The sequence below is a fragment of the Oryctolagus cuniculus genome, chromosome 9 (assembly GCF_051225735.1).
Source record: "Oryctolagus cuniculus isolate XC-2025 breed Fujian yellow rabbit chromosome 9, ASM5122573v1, whole genome shotgun sequence".
Taxonomy (NCBI): Eukaryota; Metazoa; Chordata; class Mammalia; order Lagomorpha; family Leporidae; genus Oryctolagus; species Oryctolagus cuniculus.
This window is the reverse complement of record NC_142875.1, coordinates 49,177,515-49,199,062: the sequence shown is the minus strand read 5'-3', so window position 1 is coordinate 49,199,062 and position 21,548 is coordinate 49,177,515.

Below are 21,548 nucleotides of genomic sequence, written 5' to 3'. Positions count from 1 at the left end.
TTTTCATCTCCTTGAATATTTCATTAAATGGCTCAATTAGTTTCACACATATTCAAGTGTCCTTGAAGGCTTTTGTCCTTCCAGCATAGGAAATGCACCATGTTATTCCTCGTAAGTGGCATTTTCCACATCCTTAATTTAGCTTCAGATGAGTTGTGTTTGAAAGGAGGGAGCTGAGAAAGTGATGGGGCTCTACAGCTTGATGTTCAGCTCTGAGAGGGACCTTGTGATGTTGGCCATGAATGCCAGATCACACAACCACTTGCTATTATTGAGTTCTCTGATGAGTTTTCCTTTCATTTACATGAACTGGTTGACATCACCCCATAGTTTGTAAAACCTCATGAGCGTTTTCCTGCGATTCAGCCACCACACTTTACAGTGATAAACAAGATCACCATTCCCAGAGTTAAGATCATTCAGTAACTCCTTAAACTGACAACTGTTAACTCCTCTGCTTTTGGAAAAAATATGCATAACACTATTGTTGACATCACATCATTGAGTTTCAAGAATTGTGCATAGACTTTCTTTGTATATGATGCAATGGCATATGATTAATTCACTTGGATCAAGATTAAGATGATTCAGTGCTTTCTTGAAAAATGCAATTAACCCTTTTTGCTAGTCAATCATAGCTGGAGGTCCATCTGTAATGAAGCCATTGAACTTCTCAAATATTAGCTCAAGATTTTTCTTTAGCATGTCTCTCAAACAAATCTTCATTTCCTATAGTGACATACATGGCTTCCAGTGACAGCAGTTCCTCTAAGATGTCAAAATCTGCAGTTATCCCATGAATGAAAATGGCCAGCTGGGCAGTATTTGATATGGGCATTTTCTTATCAAACCACAGAGAAAAATTAGAAATCTCTGGTAGAATCATTCAGTAGTATTTTCAATATCTTGTACTAAGTCAGTAATCCAATTTGACATGGTTCTCTGAGACAAACTAACACTTAATTTACTTTGTCTGCTTCTAACAATTCCCCAGCAGCCACCACACACTCTTTCACGCAGTCTCCCTATACATGAGGCCTTAACTTATTTAAAATTAACTTGCTCACTGCATACATCATCTGAATAACACAGTTTATGACATGATGAGGCCTAGTGAAAGCAGCTTGTTGTGATTCCAAACTCCTAAGCAGAGCTTCTATTTTATCCAGAAACACAACCCCCATTTCTTTAATTTAGAATGTTTTGCACTTTAATGATGATCAGTTGGCTCTTTTTTTTTTTCATTACCCTAAAACATTGTCACAAACTAGGCATACAAGTTTGCTGTTGACGTCAACGATACAAAATCATTTATCCATTTTGACACTCCACGTGGCTTTTTCTTTTGTCTGTAGCCAACTTTTTAGGATGTGACACCACTTAGTGTTGATAACTATCCAGTGGGTGTGTGTTGCCGAGACGTGATTATTTTATTTGATCACTGTTATAATCCTACATGAGCATATACAATGTATCTATCATTGACTCTTGATGTATTTTCTGTGTACTATAATTTCTTAATCTTCATCTGAGATTTAATCTTTGAGACAGGGTAGGTGATTGTGGATGTGATGATAAAGATTGGATCAGAGTTACCATCTGTGTTGACAACGAAGTCAACAAACATCATCAGCAATCATTGCAGGACATCATTGCAAGGTCATCAGTGCCGTGAGGCTCCATCTCATTGCATTTCCTCTCATCATAATTGGATCAGTCACTAGAGTTTTGCCACAGTGTGTTAACATGTCAGCAATGTGTACATTCCAACCTGACTGACTCACTGTCATCTAGGTCAGTGCATCACAGGCATATGAGCCATGGGCAGCTGAAGAGAACATACGTGCCTGCCCCATCATGTATTTGTGTATGTCTTGTCTAACACGTAGTGTTTGTTCTTGTCTCTCAAAATTTATGTTATTATGATTCAATGGAAATAAATTTGTATTGTCATGCAAAAGGCTCCTAGATTTATTAGAATTTGAGTCTCACTTGTGGTTGTCTTGGGGCCAGACCAAATGATTTTGCAGGCCTTACACAGCCTGTGGGCCAGGTACTCCACACTCCTAATCTGCTGTAACAAAGGTGCAAATCAAAAACACAAACAAAAAATCTTACTGAAAATCTAACTCAAACATTTCCACAACCTCCAACTCACCCTGTAGGAAGGATTGTAAAATATCATGGCATGCCCATATATTGTAACATGTTAGACAGAAGCCAGGAGAATACAACTTCACAGGAAGGAAATCTTAAATGACATTAAAACATAATTAATATTTAGTTTCTTTGTTTAAAAGTAAACTAACAGAACAGGTGCTGTGGCATAGTAGTAAAAGTCTCTACCTGTGGCACCAGCATCCCATATGGGCACCAGTTCATGTTCTGGCTGCTCCTCTTCTGATCCAGTTTTCTGTTTATGGCATGGGAAAGCAGTAGAAGATGGCCAAGAGTTTTGGCCACAGCACCCATGTGGGAGAACAGGAGGAGGCTCCTGGCTCCTAGCTGTTGTGGCCATTTGGGGAGTGAACCAGCGAATGGAAGACCTCTCTCTGTCTCTCCTTCTCTCTGTCTGTATATCTGTCTCTCAAATAAATAAGTGAAAACTTTTTTTAAAGGAAATCAGTCGTGGTTGGTGTTTGATGTGGCAGTTAAGTCACTATTTGGGATGCCCACATCCCATTTCAGATTGCCTGGTTCAAGTCACAGCTGTGTTTCCAATTGCAAATTCTTGCTAATCTCCACTTTGGGAAGCAGCAGATGATGGCTCAGAATCATGAGTCTCTGCCACTCATGTGGGAGACTGGATTTAATAGTTTTGAGCTCTTGGCTTCAGCATGGCCCAGCACTGGTTGTTGTAGGCATTACAGGCATGAACTCACAGATAGGAACTCTCTCTGCTTCTCTGACTCACAATTTTTTTTTAGTTAAAATAAAATAGCAAACTAATATTATCACAGATCTAAGTTTCAATTTCTCAAATAATTGGCAGGTATATACGTGATTATCATTTTTATTTATATGGATAGAGTTGCTTTCTATAGAAAGTCACCCATAGCTAAAGCTGAAGAACTTTTAGTCTGAATTCTTACCTCAGGCCTTTTTGCTATGAGAATGACTCTGGGAGCTGAAGCATCCTCTGCATGAATCTAAAATTTGCTCTGATTGAGTATATTTCCTGGCACCCATGTAAGACATAAACTCACTTGACTAACTTCAGAGCAGCAGGGATTTCATTGAGTCTGTTCTTACACTATTAATCTTCAATTCCTATTTCATAGAATTATAGAATTTAGAGCCTGAAGGTACCTTTCTCTAGTTCAACCCTGTCAATTTACAGATATATAAACTGAGGTCCACACAGGCTGAGAAACTTGCCCAGGGTTAAAAAGCTTCCTATTAAGAGCAGAATGAAAACTAGGATGATCTCTCTCTCAACATTAGAAAAAAGAGTCATTTTTTAGTCCTTTCTGCAAACTCCATGTAATTGATCTTCTCAGACTTTTGTACATAAAACTCTCATAAGATATAAAATATCCTCCATAAAACTATGATATAATTCCATAATTCTAAATATATCCATAAATTTTTGAGTTCAATCATATACTATAGAGAGGTCCATAAATATAGATTTTCCTAGAATATACTATACTATCAAAAAAAGAAAAGTAGACATTCTAAGTGAGCCAATTTTCAATTTAGATGGCCATGTTTCTCTATATTCTTTGGAGTTTTTCAGTTCCTCTGATACTACAATGCATCACACCTATTAGACACATTTCAAGATATGCATATAACATGCATTCTTTGCAAACTAGTGCATAATGCTAATATTCATGTGAGTAAAAAAGAATAACGTATAAAAGAGAAATACAAAAACATCTGTAAGCATCTCATTGATGTTTCAGTTAATGTAATTTGCTTAATATAAAAAAATTTAGTCAGTATCTATGTCAAATGGTTTCTGAGACACCTTTTACAAACTTTAAATTTTATTGTTGCAGAATCAAATACTGTCTATGATGTTTTACTATTAAAAATTTTGAAGAGATTTTGAAGAGGCAGTGCAGTATCCTCAAGGGATTGGATCCAGGACCATCCATAAACACCAAAATCATCAAAGCTCAAGTCTTCTGTGTAGAATGATGTAGTATGTGTATATAATACACACACACTCTCTTGTAAACTATAAATCACCTCCAGGTTCTTATTAATGCCGAATACCAAATAAATGCTAAGTGAACCATAAACCGTATTGTTAGTGACAAATGATAGATATAAGAAGAGAGTCTTGTACATATTCAAGGTAGATGGAATTTATTTTCCTAAATGTTTTTGATCCACATATGTGGAATCTTTTATGTGCAATCCACGAGTACAGAGGATAGACTGTTGTCTGTGAAAACTGGGTAATAGTAAATCTTGTCTTTTTATTTTAAGAGCTTATCTGCCTTTGGATAATTAAGAAAAAGTACAGAAAAAATTATAGAAATCTCAAGCTATATTTTATGATTAAATCTATTAATAATTGAGCATGAAAGATTCCTATGAAAATGAATATGGATAATTTTATCATTGAACAAATACATTAAAAAATTTGTCTAAAGGCCAGTTGCAAGATAGCAATAATGTATTTATAAGATGCATTAATTAATATACTAATTGATATATATATAATTAGCATGTTTTAATGTTTTTCTCCTGCTAGTTGAAATACACTAAAAGAAAAGTATCCAGTTGCATTATTGTATAAACTGTAAAGTAAAAGTAAGTAAGGATAATGAATACTCACTTGTGCTGATGGGCTCTATCTAAACTTTCATTTTCTGTGCTCACCCTCCAGGTCACATAGCTATATAAAAATCATAGCAGCCTCTTGCTCATTAGCTAATGAAGCTAGTTCTGATATTTCCATTTACACTTTACAGGTTGTTTATAAAATTTCTAAAGCAGAATTAAAGTTAACTTCATATTTTTGAATTACTTTCTTTAATGTGCTCCATTTTTTAATCAATAGTTATACTCTAGACACATTTTTAAATCCCATAGGAAATAGTTACTATTAAAAGAAACTTTTTGTTAAGCTGGAAACTGGACCAACTAATGACAGAGCATCACATTCAGAGAATTTGCAAATTGTATTTCACAGTATTTGGATCTCTTTATTCAATGTGCAAAATGATAAAAATTACTTTTTAAAGTAAGTGGACATGACCTTGCATGCTTAAAATTGATTCAATTCTGTCCTGCAAAAGGGTGACTGAAATTATTTATAGTTAAGTAATGTTTTCTCTTAGTTTCCTATTTTACAATAACATTAGAATAATGTTTGAGTAACTAGAAAAATGAATAACTTGAGAAATCCAACGGAAATATATTTTAATCTAGAGTATCTTTAGTTGGGAAATAAAAATTGTATTTGTGGATTCTGAACTTGTTTCAAAACATTTATATGTTATGGAATGGCTGTATTGATTAACAACATATGCGTTACCACACATACTTTTTTGGATGGTAGGAGCACTTCAAATCTACTGTTGTTAGAGTATTTGTAAGTATTCAAGAAATTGTTATCCACTGCAGTCAATACTATGTAAAATAGACATATTGAGCTTGTGCCCTTTACTTAAACTTTGTAAACTTAGATCAACATCCCCAGAATCCCCATCTCCAATTTTTGGAACCACATTTTATATTTTTATGTTTGACTTTTTTATATCACACATATTGGTGATACCATGTAATGTTTGTCTTTTTGTGTATAACTTATTTCACTTAACATAACGGTCATTTGTGTACAAAACTTCAGGATTTCTCTTCAAGATCTTCCATTATTCCATTTAGTATAAATACTAGATTTTCGGTATCCATTCATCCATTGATGAAACTTGGCAATTGTTGTTAATAGATATGGGAGTGTAAATACCTCTTTGGTGTACTGGTTTCAGTTCCATTTGATATTTACACAGTAGTTGGATTCTTAGATTATATGGTAGTCCTAAATTTTAAGTTTTAAGAAGCTTATTATTATTTTCCATAATGGATATATACATTATTAATAGTTGTCCCTTTTATCCACAGCTTCACCAACACTGGTTGGTTTTTGTATTTTTAATAACAATCATTGTAAAACGTGTGAGGTTCTTTGGTCCCTGTACCCACATGGGAGACTCAAAAGAAGCTCCTGGCTCCTGCCTTCAGCCCAGCCTTGCCTCAGTTATTGAGGCCATTTGAGGCGTGAACCAGTGGATGGAATATGCTGACATCAATGTAGGGACCCAGGACATATAAAGCAGCAAGGTAGAAGATGCATCCAAAAGAAGATAATACTCCTCCAAAATTAGACCCTGAACTGAAAGATATCTATGATATGACAGACACAGAATTCAAAATAGTGATTGTAAGGAAACACAATAAGATGCAAGAGAACACAGACAGATTAAAGCAATGAGGAAATCGATGAGTGACATGAATAAAAATATTGCTAAGGAGATAGAACTCATTAACAAGAAGTGAATAGAAATTTTGGAGATAAAATCTTCAATGAGTGAAATAAACAAATACCACTGAGAGCTTTCACAGCAGAATGGATCAAGTGGAGGAAAGAATTTCTGACCTTGAGGACAAGAATTTTGAGATAACCCAATCAAGCAAAAATAAAGAGAAAATAACTAAAAGGAATGAAGAAAGTCTACACAAACTACACAAACAAATATTTGTATTATAGACATTCTTGAAGGAGAAGAAAAGAAAAAAGGCATTGAGAATCTGCTAAATGAAATAATAGTTGAAAATTTCTCAGGTCTTGCGGCATCAGTATCCTATATGGGCACCAGTTCATGTCCCGGCTGCTCCTCTTCCAATCCAGCTCTTTTTTGCGGCCCAGGAGGACAGTGGAGGATGTCCCTAGTGCTTGGGCACCTGCACCTGCATGGGGGATCTGGGAGAAGCTCCTGGCTCTTGGGTTTGGATCAGCTCAGCTCTGGCCATTCAGTCATTTGCAGAGTGAACCAGCAGATGGAAGACCTTTCTCTCTGTATCAGATAAATAATTAAAAATTAAATTAAAAAAATGCATGCACACAAAATTACTACTCATTTTGCTGAGGCATATAAAATTACACAATATGTACATTTGTATTGCTAATTATAAGATGAAATGTGAAGGAGAATGGAAATGTAAAATGAGTTTAAATTGATGAAATAGATGAGATTATGGAAAATAATAAAAATGACACTGAAAATGCTAGCACCTTCTGTTATGTACAGCTAAACCTATCAATATCCATATCTTTATCCATATTTTTAGTTTGAAATAGTCAGTTCTGTTGGCATTCTTTAAATTTTGAATTGGAACTTTTCCCAATTATGGAAATTTAAAAGACCTTGCAAACAGCATAACTTAAAAGATCCTGAATCTGTTAGCATTATATATTAGAAATATTACATATATCCATAATTTCACAAATTATTTTTCAGTTAAATCTATTACATTTTAGTGTTTAAAATGGTTGTCTATATGCACCTTATTTTAGTTATTTTAAAATTTATGAATATTTTATACTTACCTCATTTTTGTCTTTTATCTTATTAAGGGTGCATTTTACATCTTTAATGTTTTAGTAGTGAAGTGATAATTATAAAATATTTAATATCTGAGAGCTTTACTGTACCCTAGGATTCCTCTGTTTATTGTTAGTCAGTATCCTATATTTTGTTTTATGGTTTCTGATTTTTGTATTCTTGTTTTATATATCCTAAAATAGGATATTGGAGTTCCTAAGATTAGAATGAAGATGGGTTTTTACAGAAGGAATTTGCATTGCTATTGTCAGAATATTGGGTGTGATAGGTCCCTGCTAATGTGCTTGGGAAAGCAGTGGAAGATGGCCCAAGAACTTGGGTCCCTGCCACCCAAATGGGAAACTCTGAAGAAGCTTCTGGCTTTAGCCCCATCCAAATGGGCTGTTGCAGCCATTTGGGGAGTGAACCAGAGTGTGTTTCTCTCTGTCTCTCTGTCTCTCTCTCTCTCACTGTGACTTTCAAATAAATATTCAAATAAACAAAATCTTTAAAATATTGTAATACAATCCAATGAATATTTGTGATGTAAATTCATTATTAAGGATGGAGTTTTGCATTTTTAATTTTATTTATTTTTATTTTTCTTAATATAAAGATAACATAATTCATATGCTTCATAGGTACAGTTCTAAGAAAATAACCATACTTGCCCCCCCTCACCCCCCAGTCGTCCTCCTTCTCTTCCTTCTTTTCTTTTCCTTAATTTCTGCAAAGATATAATTTTAATACACTCTATAATCATAGGTAATAATCACCACTAGCCATAATATTCAACAAGTAAAAAATGGGAAGACCCAATTCCACCGGAGTATAAAGGTTAAAACCAACAATCATATCACAAGATGTTTCTTTCATTCCTATATAATTTTTGTATATATATAATAAATACAATATATAATATAATATATATATTTGTATATATATGTAACCATTTGTAAAGTTTTTGTAGTTCTGGTTTTGTAAACAAGCCTAGAGATCCTCTCTTCCATTGGATTCTCATCTCAGTCTTCTATGCTTCACAAACTTTGAATTTATGTTAACTCGACTTTTACTTTATCCAGCTCAAAAAGTAATCTGTGTCTCTAAACTTTAATTTATTTTGACTTCAATATTATGTATATTTTTGTGCTAATATCTACATCATAATTTTGAGATTTTTTTTAGTGTTAACAGATACCTAATTATTCATACTCCCTCTCTATATATACCTTTAAATATTGTGAATTATGTTTACATAGTAAAATGAATATATACTTTTTTTAATTTGCAAGAAAATGTAGTTTGTACTGTTGAAAATAAATTCATTTTTTATAGCATTCTACCTTTCCCTTACTTGATTTTTGCTAAATATTATATAATCTCAAACTGCCTTAGCATTAAATCCAGACTTCCATTTACCATCCTTCATACAAGTTAGGATGCATACATACATACATACAAGTCTTTCATGGGAGATTAAAAAAATACAAAAAAAGGAAGGAAGCCTAATCATTAGTGCTGAATGAGGAGGGAGACTATCAGAATTTAGCTTGGTGATCAAGGCTCAGCATGGGTAAAATCAACCAGTTACAGACTTTCCAACCTGGAAAGGTCATCTGATTAAATTTAGAAAAGCAAAGAAGGAAGGCAATAAAAATATGAGGAAAACTCCAGATGTTAAAGGAGAAAGATAACAGATTCCTTAATGTATATAAAATGCTATATTTGGAATTATAAAATCAATTTTTATATTTGGCAACTAAATATCTGTAAAACTTCCAAATTTGTTAGAAAATTTACATAGTCACAGCCTTGTTGTCAGAGACGAAAAACCATTTACTCAACACAATTATTTTAATAGCAGAAGCTACACAAATCACATAAGAATTGTGATAGCAAGTTATAACTGGATAGAGCAATATAAAATAATGATAATATAAGGCTTGGGTTTCATCACTTTTTATTTTAATTTTGAAACTGGGAAGGATGCTTAGCATAACTTTAACAGGAATAGTTTAGTACATGCATAAACATATACATCATCCTGGTAAGGTTTAGACTTAAAGGATAGGACTTAAAATTTTCAAGTATGGCTGAATCAAATTGGACTGATCCAAAATCCTTTTCCCCCCTATGAAAGGTGACATACAAAATTGTGCACATTTTTGGCTGGATCTCCTTTTCAATTTCTTCCTTGTTTTTTTTTTTTTTTTTTTTAGCACTATTTCTTTTGACATATGACCCCTCATGCAGAAATATTCCACGTTTCTAATTTTTTGTAATATCTTGGACATTGGCATAGGTTTGATTAATGAGCTCATTGTTATTCATTCTTGTTAGATTCTGCTGAACAAAAACCTCCTTGACTGAACTTAAGCAATGACTCTTTTTTCTCAAGGTTACCATTGAGCCACTCAAATGTTTCCCTGTGTGGAGTTCTCATTTTTAAAAACCAATGTTTTAGAAATGAATATATTGAGTTTCTGTTCAGCTAACTCTTTTTTTTTTTTTTTTTTGGTTGCTGTTCAATAAGAAAACTTGCTACATAGCTAACATTTATAAAGAATTTTCCTATTCAAAAATCAATCTGCACAAAATCGTGTGCTCTAATGGTAACGTTATCATCATCATGAATACACTATTGCCTCATGATATACCTCATTCATATGTCTCACTTGTATTTGCTCTTCCACTCTTCCCCTTTCTATCTTTAATTACTCTTTTAAAGAGGAGGAATACATTGTAATTCCCTAGTGCGTCATGTAGTCTTTGGAGCATATTCACTATTTTATATGAATTCTAGCTGGACATTATTCAACATTTCTTGTTTGAGTAAAACCCAGAGAAATTGGAAAATGTTAGCTGAAATTTTCTCAGACTCGAATTTACCTAGCTTATTCAAAAGGAGAAAATAAAAATGTGTTTATATTGAAAAGTGCATATATACAATCCTGTAATGGTGAAATATTCACAGCTGAATTTCTTTTATGTTTATAGGCTAAACAAAAGATATATTTTGTTACTTATTTTCCTTTCCTGTATGTGTTTACATTATTAAAAATTAATTACTCACTGATAAAATAGGATTCACTTAATAATTGTTAATGTTTTCTTCTGAGTTTCCACTAGACAGAGGTATGTCACTTTATTTACTTTGCCTGTTTATATTGTGTATGTGTGTTTATGTTAAATACAAATTGAAACCCTGCTACCAATTGTTACGGTGGCCAAACTATATAACTTTTATGATGAATATAGCCATTGCATTTTTCAAAGACATGCTATGATATGGTAATTCTTATGTGAAAGCAGTTTAACCACAAACAAAACTCTTATTCATTCAACTGCAATCTATCAATTATATTCATATTTTCACATGTAAATATTTTCTAATATAATGTAAATTCTATGAAACAAATGGTACTATATTCTCATACTTTATTTTAAATGCAAAGTATTAAACTTCTTGTAAGCAGTCTCAGTATGGAGAAAACATTGGGGAACATATTGGCAATTAACATAATTATATCAAGGGTTCCCTAGTGGTCAAAAGCATTAGTACTCAAATTGCATTATGAATATGCAAATCCAGTATTTTTGATTTAGGTCATTTGTCACTGATATCAAAAACTGCAAGTCATTGCTGCTGTCTGAAATTTTGAAAGAACTTCAGATGATGCTGATGAAATTCAAAAGAACCTTCTGGTTCATCAGCAGTCTATTCAAACGTGCAAGCTCCACTAAGAGGTACATTGCTTTCTATATTTTAATTTTATTTAAGTATTAACATATATTCTCCTTGTTTTTAAAATTACAATTGGGAATGATGAAACTATTTTTAATGAAGAATAGTTCAAAAACTGGGTGGATTTATGTAACATGCAGAATCTTCTACAGGGCATACATTTTGGACAGGTCACAAGTGCTCAAGTGCTATTGTTAGATACTTTTTGCAGACATGATACATAGGTGCAGTTCAATGAAGCAGATATTAGAATGTTACATTGCTGTATAGTTTAACCACTCCAAATAACACAAGACATATGTCAGTTGCATATTAAATATTATTCAAAAGCAACTGATTTTATCTAAATACAATACACAAAAAGGAAATAAAACAAATAATAAATAACTTTTAAAGTAATTTTTAAAATGTTGTAGGCCATAATAAAATACAAACAGGAAAATTCCTGTTGTTTTCTGAAAAAAAAAGTTATTTGATTGATAGAGTGACAGAGACAAGGAGAGAGAGAAAGACAGAGAGAGAGAATCATAGAATCATCCATCATCTGGTTCAGTCCCCTAATAGCTGCCAAAGACTGGGGCTAAGCCAGGCAGAAGCAAAGAGTCAACAACTCTATCTGGATTTCACATGTGATAAGGGGCCCAAACAGCTGGGCCATCATTCACTATGCTCTCTGATGCATTAACAATCAGTTCAATCGGAAGCAGAGTAGACAGTCTTTGAACCAGAGCTCTGATATGGGATGCTGATGTTGCAAGCAGTGTCCTCACCCATTGTGCCACAAGGCTAGTCCTGGGAATTCTTATTGTTTAACTACCCAATTATTTAATCCTTTTAAGATTTATGCATGAGATGACAGAATTAAATGTTATTTTTATAAAACACTGAGCAACATACTTGCTATGCATAAAAAGTGCAAGAAAAACCAGGAAATCATATGATTAAATGTGATTTTTTTTTTTTGGAACAACAAGTACTGAGTAGTATTTTAAAATTACCTCTATGACCTTATTTACTACCATAGCTCATCTCATTGTCTCTCAATACATACATCCTAAATCTCATTACTCATTGGAAACTTCTTGTATGTACCCTTTTCAGAAGGATCGTGAACATACTATTACCACATGCCTCATTTTCTTAGTACTTTAAAATTTCTGCTCAATTCACACTCTAGTAATGAGGCCTCCCTTGGGTTCTGTAGTTAAACTGCCTATGAACCCTATATAAAAGATCACATTCTCACACCTGCCACTTCTGTTAGCCTGATTATTTTTTTTGCTTTTAGAGGTTATCACACTGAACTTTCTTATTCCTTTGCATATTCTTTGGTAATGCACTCCTGATCTCAACTGCAATATAACCTCATGAAGATAAGAAAATTACTTCTTTGTTTCAAAGTTCTATGCCCAGTACTTAACAACAGTATATGCCATAATCAATAAATTATTTTAAAAGGGCAAAAAAATAATAAGTGTATTTTCAAAATATAAATGTTAACATAGCCTATTGTGCAATTTAATTATTTAATATAATCTATATGTTTTAATCTAGACACTTCTAGACCACAAATAGGATTTCGTGCTTATATCAATTAATTAATTTCAAATTGGGATTAAACTGTTATGTCATTTTTATCTAATGGATCCAAAATATATTTGAGTTTTATACCATCAATGAACAGCTATCAATTTGCCCCATTTCAAAGCAATAATACTTATTGACCTTGGTCTCCACCTTGAATCAAGCACTAGAGTCAGCATCTCAGAAAATACATGTTGGGCCGGCGCTGTGGCTCAACAGGCTAATCCTCCACCTTGCGGCGTCGGCACACCAGGTTCTAGTCCCGGTCAGGGCGCCGGATTCTGTCCTGGTTGCCCCTCTTCCAGGCCAGCTCTCTGCTATGGCCCGGGAGTGCAGTGGAGGATGACCCAAGTGCTTGGGCCCTGTACCCCATGGGAGACCAGGAGAAGCACCTGGCTCCTGCCTTCGGATCAGCCCTGTGTGCAGGCCACAGCGCGCCGGCCGCGGCGGCCATTGGAGGGTGAACTAACGGAAAAGGAAGACCTTTCTCTCTGTCTCTCTCTCTCACTGTCCACTCTGCCTGTCAAAAAAATAAATAAAATAAAATAAAATACATGTTGTACAAATATGAAAGGAAATATTTATCAAGTATCTACTGCACATGGCAGAGTTCTAATAGGCAAGAGAAAATAAAGATTAAACACAATTTCTTTGAAGACATTTAATATTTCAAGGAATAGTAAGTTGTGAAAAATAACTATATGAAGAATAGAATATGATGAGTAAAATAAAAGTAGCATTAAGTATGAATCATGGAGAGGTTCATACTTATCAGAAAATATGATCAATAAGAGTAGGAATTAAGATTTGGCATAACTAAAATATTCATACTCTATTTAATAAACTTTAAAATATTTCCCTACTGATCTTTAAGGACAGAAATATGATTTGTCTGAATCAAACTTATTAAAAAAAAAAAACCTTTGGGTTTTTAAATGTAAATACAACTCAAAGTCCAACCTATAATTATTTTTAAAGTTTTTTAAAGTGATTTTGTGAATGTATATGAAAATATTCATTTTAGGCTTAACCAAATATGGGATGATTTTATTGCCAGCGATTGTTTAGGCGAATATTAACAAGCATAAGCTAAAGTAACCAAAACAGCATGGGAGTGCCATGTAGAGAAGAATAGAAAAGACAGAAACTAATTAAAGTAGTTATAGTTAGATAATTTTTGACAAAGTCATAAAAACATATTGGAGAAGGAACAATAAATGGAGATTGGAAAACTGGATATACATATAAAAATGAAAATAGATCACCCTACACAACAAAATCAACTCACAATGGATCAATGACCTAAATGCAAGACCAGAAACTATGAATACACTAGAGACAACTATTTCAAGAGGTCACTAGAAGCAAAGACCTTTGAATAAGATCTCAAAAGCCCAGGAAACAAAGGCAAAATTATACAAGTAGAATTGTATTATATGAAAAATCTTTCACACAGCAAAGGAAACACTTGAAAAAATAAAAAGAAACCTGAGAAAATAAAAGAAAATATTTGCAAGTTACTCATAAAAGGATTCATATCTAGAATATATATCTATTAATTAATATGTATCTATTAATTAATAGTATATATTAATTAATTAATATCTAGAATATATATTTTAAAAAACTCAAATTCGTTCAAGAACAAAAATAATCAATAAAACAGGAACAAATGATTTGGATATTTCTCAATTTGGCATAAAAATGCCAGCGGGTACATTAAATAATGCTCAGTATCACTAATCATTAAGAAATTCACTTCAGCACAAAAATAATGGTCCAGCATTATGGTGCAGTGAGTTAAGCTATTACCTGCAACACCTGCATCTCATATCAGAGTGCTGTTTGGAGTCCTGGCTACTGGGCTTTTCACTCAGCTTTCTGCTAATTCTGTGTAGAAAGCAGCATCTGATGTGTTAAATTTTTGGGGCCCTGCAGCCCACGTGGGATACTCAGATGGAGTTTTAGGCTCTTGGTTTTGGTCTAGCCAAGCCACATTTGTTGGAGACATTTGGGGAGTGAGCCAGTGGATGGGAGACCTCAGTCTCTGTCTCTCTCTTTCTTTTCATTTTTCATTTTCAATAAATAAAATAAATCTTTAAAAAAAAAAAGGAAAACTGTGAGATGTCACCCAAGTCAGAGTGGCAATTAGCAAACTACAAAAAATAAATGCTGACTTTGACGTATAGAAAGGGGAATTCTTATGCTCTGTTTGGGAGAATGTGAGTCGAGCCATTGTAGAAAACAGTATGAAAGTTCCTTAGAAAATTAAAAAAATAGAACCATGATATAATCCAGCCATCTGACTATTGGATATAGATATATCAGGTTTCAAATCAACACATTTTATTGTTTTCAAGTACTTTTAAGAATGTTAAACATATATTTTAGTAATTAAAAATGTCACCCACATTTATTAATCATCTTTGCAGTCTCAGTAAATATGAACTAAATTTAACATGTGGATAAGTATTTGGAATTTTTTTAAAATTAATTAATTCCAAAAGTGTATAGCATTTAGCTTTCACAGAACACCATGATGTCTTAATTGAAAATGAGAAAGCAATCCTGTCAATCTTTATGGTCCTGAAAATGACCTAGATTTGCTTATCTATTTGTCATGAAAAAGTCATCTAAATGAATTTTCACAAATATAATTTAAATACCATATGGTATAAACTGAGAAATTCTTAAAATATGTAAAGTTAATGTTGTTAGTAAAAAAAATCCAATCATGTTATATTTTTACTTGACTATTTTTTGATCTGTCAGTGTATGACCTACTTGATAGATTGAGTACATCAGATTTAAATTAAAATCATCTTTATTAGACTCCAGATGAGGGAAACAATAAAATCCTCAAATCCTATTTGTATAGAAACAGAGTCAGTGTTGCCCCAGTTTATCAAGGAAAACATAAGCTTGCAGATTCTGGATCAAAATAAAATATTTATTTATTATGAGAAGATCACATCTATTTTCTTTATTCAAAAATTAGGAAGCAATTTTAATCTAATATAAATGCCAATAAAGAAAGAAAACAACATAAAATTCCAAATAACACAAATTTCCCGTGTCATCCAATTACCAATTATTTTTATTGCCTCTACTATTTTGCATTTGCAAAATTACACACTAGACTTTTTTAGCTATCTTATTATGTTAATGTGATTTCGTAAGACAGATTCCTTTTATGGTTCATAGTGTTATATAAATATATATAATTGATATATATATATATATATATCTCAATATAAACAAATTGTTTTGTAGTGTTTCTTTCAAAGCATTTGCAAAATGACAGGAATCAAATGATGCAGAAGTTTCAGCCCCCCTCTCTAGGATTTCCAGGACTACTGCACAGGCATTTTCTCTGTTACTTGAACAACCAAAATCTTTCCCAGCTCAAGAGTTTTATACTTGGAGTTTCCCACTGCCAGAACTGATCTTTAATTGGATCCTATCATGTCTCTGACTTCCTCATTATTCTTTTGATTCTAGGACATATCCTTATCAGGGTCTTTTCATTTGAATTAACTCTTCCAATCTACCTAAGCTAGCTTTATATTTTGTCATATGCTACTTATTTAATCCCTTCAAGTCTCTTTTTGGAATCTCTAATTATAATCTTTATTCACTTAATCTTCTCCTCCAACTTCCTGAAAGCAAACCTTATTAAATAATGGACATGTATTCATAACTTGTCACTGTATTTTCTCCCTGAAAATCGAGTTCTTGCACTTATGAACATATACATGAATATATACATATACTTGTTGAGTACTATGATGAAAAATAGACTTAAATTACTCTGAAGAAGCAAGTCAGATAAAGAGTTAAATACATTTAATCTGATTTGTTATAGATTGAATTTAACAATTTAAGGTGAGTGAAAATGATTGACCGTTCCATATGAGTAAAGGAAAACCAGTAAGTTAATGACAATTCATTTGTTTCCACTGTTAATGTATGAAATCTAAGGATTTGCTACTCTAAAAATACTAATGCATCATTTGGACCAGAAGACCCCTTTCTGATTCTTTAGGGAAAACATTGATACAAAAATGCAAGTTTTACAGTTTTCCATTCGTTATTTGAATTATTTTAAGTTTGTTGGTGTGTCATATCATTTATTGCCAGTCATAGAGTTATCATTAATAAAGTGACATCCATCTAGAATATCTGACTTTCTTTCTGGAGATTTATACTGTGGCATTTCTCTTAACGAGGAAGGGAAGTCTCCTTACAGAGCATTGTCTTTTATTCTATTGTCATCAGATATATTGGGTGGGAAGTATCATTAAGGTTTCTTCCCAAATCTAATTACTGGCAAGGAGTGCTTGTCAGGCTGAATACAAAACATACCAGTTACAAGTACAGACTAATATCAACCCAAACTAAAGGCAAATGGCTTCAAATGGCAGTCCCAGATAACAGGTTTGCTTGGTAAAATCTGATGACTTTTATATCTCACTACCATCACCATTTAACCTACTGCTAGAAACAATAGCCTAATGTTTAATATATTACCTCATTTTGGTTACGAGAATCACTTTTTTTTTTCAGTAAAAACATTATTAAAGATCAAATCCTGCAGCTTTTGCACTTTTAAATTAAGTACATATCTATACCCATTTTAATCTATATCTAGGAAGCTATGTCAATATAGCCTAAGAAAAACATTTTTATTGCACATGCAAAGCAACATTGTATATTATAATATGCACTGTCCAGTTATATTTGATGCCTTAAATAATTATTATTTGATAAACATGTTTTCAACCAGAGAAATTTTAATTTAGGGTAAATTTTAAAATGTTGAGAAATATTGATGGGTGCCCAAGTTCTGAAGATGTAGATGAGATAAAAGCACAAAATAACTGTCTTTATTTGAAGTAAATTTATACCGTCTACATAATATGCAGGACCAGCTAGTGTCCTAATAGATATTGGGTGTTTCCACTGAACCACAGAGCTGTTCTGTTTTGGGTGTACCTTGGGCTTCTGTTTCAGATGTACTTCTCAGCTTGGCCTTCAGGACTACAATTTAAAAGCAACATGTAATGGAAACAGAAATACTATGGATGTAGTGACTGCAATTTGCCTTGTCTCTGGTTCTCCAAGGAAGAGAATTAGAAACCCATACAAGTTGATACTTTGCTTCAGGAAAAAGAAATGGCTTTGGGTGGGGAACATTCGAATTCATCCTTGATTATCAATGATAATTAATAATAGAAGCTATAAAAGAGAAATAGAGTCAGGGCAAAAAAAGATTTTATTTGTTATTTTTTTCAATGGAAGAAGAGGCTTCACTGTAGAACTTAGCTGAATTCCAAATACAACAACAAGTGGGGATTTAGAACCAGGTCACAGCAGAGGGTTTCAATATATGAAAAATAACTAAGAGGAGATATCACAGGTAGATGGTCTGACATCAAGGGCAGAGATACTGGGCCTGGAACAGATGACAAAGGAGACCATATATCAAGGATCTAGGGGTAGGGTTAAGGGCTGTCATTCTTATTACATTACATAGAAGGGTTTTCTAAAACTTGACTGGGCAGATGAAGAACAGGGGTCAAAAAAGAGCTCAGAAAATTCTGTTTTCATTTCCAAAAGCAAAGAATTAAAATATGCCAATAGCCACGTAAGTTGATAAAAGCAGTATTCATTTGAGCTGTGACTAGTATCCTGAACTATGGAAACGAATGATAAATAATAAATGGGCATAGACTTAAATCATTAATTTTCTAGTAATTTATGTCACATGTAAAACAAAAGTACTTGTTTAGGTATTTTCTATATATTTTGAAATCTGACCAATCAAAACTTAATAAATGTGGTACAGGTTTTCACATTAATCTATTTCAGACTATGCAGTATGTATTTCAGTATTAATCTATTTCAGAATATGTAGAAAAATACATTAAAAATAAACACAGTTAATGTATTCATTTTCCTTTCACATATTGTAAAATATCTGTGGAAATATCCAGGACAGCTTGTAGGCTCCATATAAGTTATCAGGGACCCAGGCTTACTTGAGGTTTCTTCAGTCTTCATCCCACATTTACAAAAGCTTTTGAAACTTGACATATTCATGGTCCAAGGAGCAAGAAGAGAAATGGGATAAGTGCAAAGCAATGTATGAGGGGTTGGTCCTTTTTCCTAAAGAACTCTTTTATAAACAGCATTTAATAACTTCTATTACATTTCTTTGATTATAATTTAAAAAACTAGGAACCTAATTTTCAGTATATCCAGGAATGTTTATCTTTTTAATCAAGCAAACTGTGTCCCCAACTAAATTGTATTTCTATTAATTGTAAGATGAGAATCAGGGGGCAGGCGCTGTGGTATAGCAGGTGGGGCTGCTGCCTGCAGTGCTGGCATCCCGTATGAATACTGGTTCAAGTCCTGGTTGCTGCACTTCCTATCCAGCTCTCTGCTATGGCCTGGGAAAGCAATGGAAAATGGCCAAAATCCTTCGGTCCCATACCCACGTGAGGGATCCAGAAGAAGCTCCTGGCTCCTGGCTTCTGAGTGGCTCCAAGTGTTGTGGTCATTTGGGGAGTGAACCAGCGGATGAAGGACCTCTGCCTCTGTCTCTCTGTAACTCTGCCTTTCAAATAAATAAATAAATCTTTAATAAAAATAAAAGATGGGAATCATATTACATTACTGATAACATATTTGAATACTAAGAAATAGTATTCCTTAGGATTATTTTGTATTTTTTTCTTATGCCAAAATTTAGCTTCAAATCACATGAACAAGTAATTTGCTAAATAATCATTTGTTCAAATTAATTGATTTTCAGCTATAAATAAAATAATTGATTTGGAAGGAAATAATTCCTTCCTTTTTTGCAATATACATGTACTTCTCTTCATATTTCTGTATATATATTGAACTCATTTATTTTGATATATTGGAAAAACACTTTTTGGTAATTACACATCATTTGTGATGATTGAATGAGTATCATATAAGTTCTATTAATTTTTTCATTTACTATCAGTATACTGTATCTCAATTTCCATGAGAAAGTCTTTTGAAGCTAGAATATATTATATTTGTCATGTTATTGAACACTAATCACACCATATAATCATAAAAATTTAAATCTGTATTTTTAAAATTATGGATAGAGTAGCTAAAATGAAATATTGATCATTAGATCAAAAACCTAATTTGTCCTGGTCTATTTTCTACTGTATCCAATGTCCTGTTATTGTTATGACAGATCAAAATTAAAGATTGAGTAGAAATGTTCCAACAATGGAATAGTTGTCAAGAAATTTTTTTCTTAAAAATGTTGTTTTATACCAATGTAAAAATTGATATTTGAAAAACTGGAACTTTCTCTTTTATATTCCTTACTCATAAGTTTAAGGCATAGAGCTTTCTCTTTTTCAAAAATTTTATTTATTTATTTGAAAAGCAGAGTTACAGAGTCAGAGAGAGACAAAGAAGCTATCTTCTATCTGTTGGTTCACTCCCCAAAAGGTCTCAAAAGCTTGGGTTGGGGCTGGGCCAGTCTGAAGTAAAAATCCTGGAACTTTAGGTATCCAAGGTGGGGGATAGGGGCCCAAGTACTTGTTCATCTTCCACAACTTTCCAGTCATATTAGTAAGGAGCTGGATTCAATCTGGAGGAGCTGGGACTTGAACCAGTGGCCATTAAGAGATGTAGTGTCACAGAAGGCAGCTTAATCAGCTGCACCACATTGCAATCCCCTTTCTTTAGGGTGACAAATTACTACACCTTTGCTTTACTCCTTCCAAAGTTTTGATCAATTGAGAAATACAGAATAAGTCTGAAGAAATGAAGATGAAATATCATTTTATTACTCTTAAACCTGTTTAAAAGCATGGTTTAGGTTTAATTCATATGTACTTCCTTATACTTCTACACCAAAATTAAATAACTCATATAGATACCTGGACAGCTGTAGATGTTATCCAAGTGGTAAATCACTCTTTTGTTTTTACAGGCAGAGTGGACAGTGAGAGAGAGAGACAGAAAGAAAAGTCTTCCTTTTCCATTGGTTCACCCCTCAATGACCGTGCTGATCCGAAGCCAGGAGCCAGGTGCTTCTCCTGGTCTCCCATGCGGGTGCAGGGCCCAAAAATCACTTATTTTCTGACCAAGGTTAATACATGTTTCCAAGAGAGGATTGTCCAAAAATAGAGTATATGTTTCTGTCTGTTGAGTAATGCAACTCCCTCTGTTGTGTATGAAGAAACTAGAGAGATTTTTCATTTGTTCTCATATCTTTATTCTGCAGAATTGAAGTCAACACTCTTCCAGAAAATTCAGGGAGTAGAAGAAATGTTTTCACAAGTAGTGCTATTTTCTGTAGGTTTTTTAAATATCCAAATACAAAATTCTTTGTTCATACTGAGCTCTACTATGAACAGTTTACTGTTAGCAAGAATGTATTGATTTACACATTTGCTAGCTCAATAATGAACTAATGGTTTAAATATAAAATTTGAAGTTGTGTACTCTTAGAAAACATAAGAAAGAACTTACATCATTTTGTCATAATATTTTTGATATGGCACCTGTGAAAATTGTCAAAATCAAAGTCAGGCCAATTTTGTCAAATGCTAACAAGAGTAAATAAAACCAAGAAGTTATGAAGGAAGAAA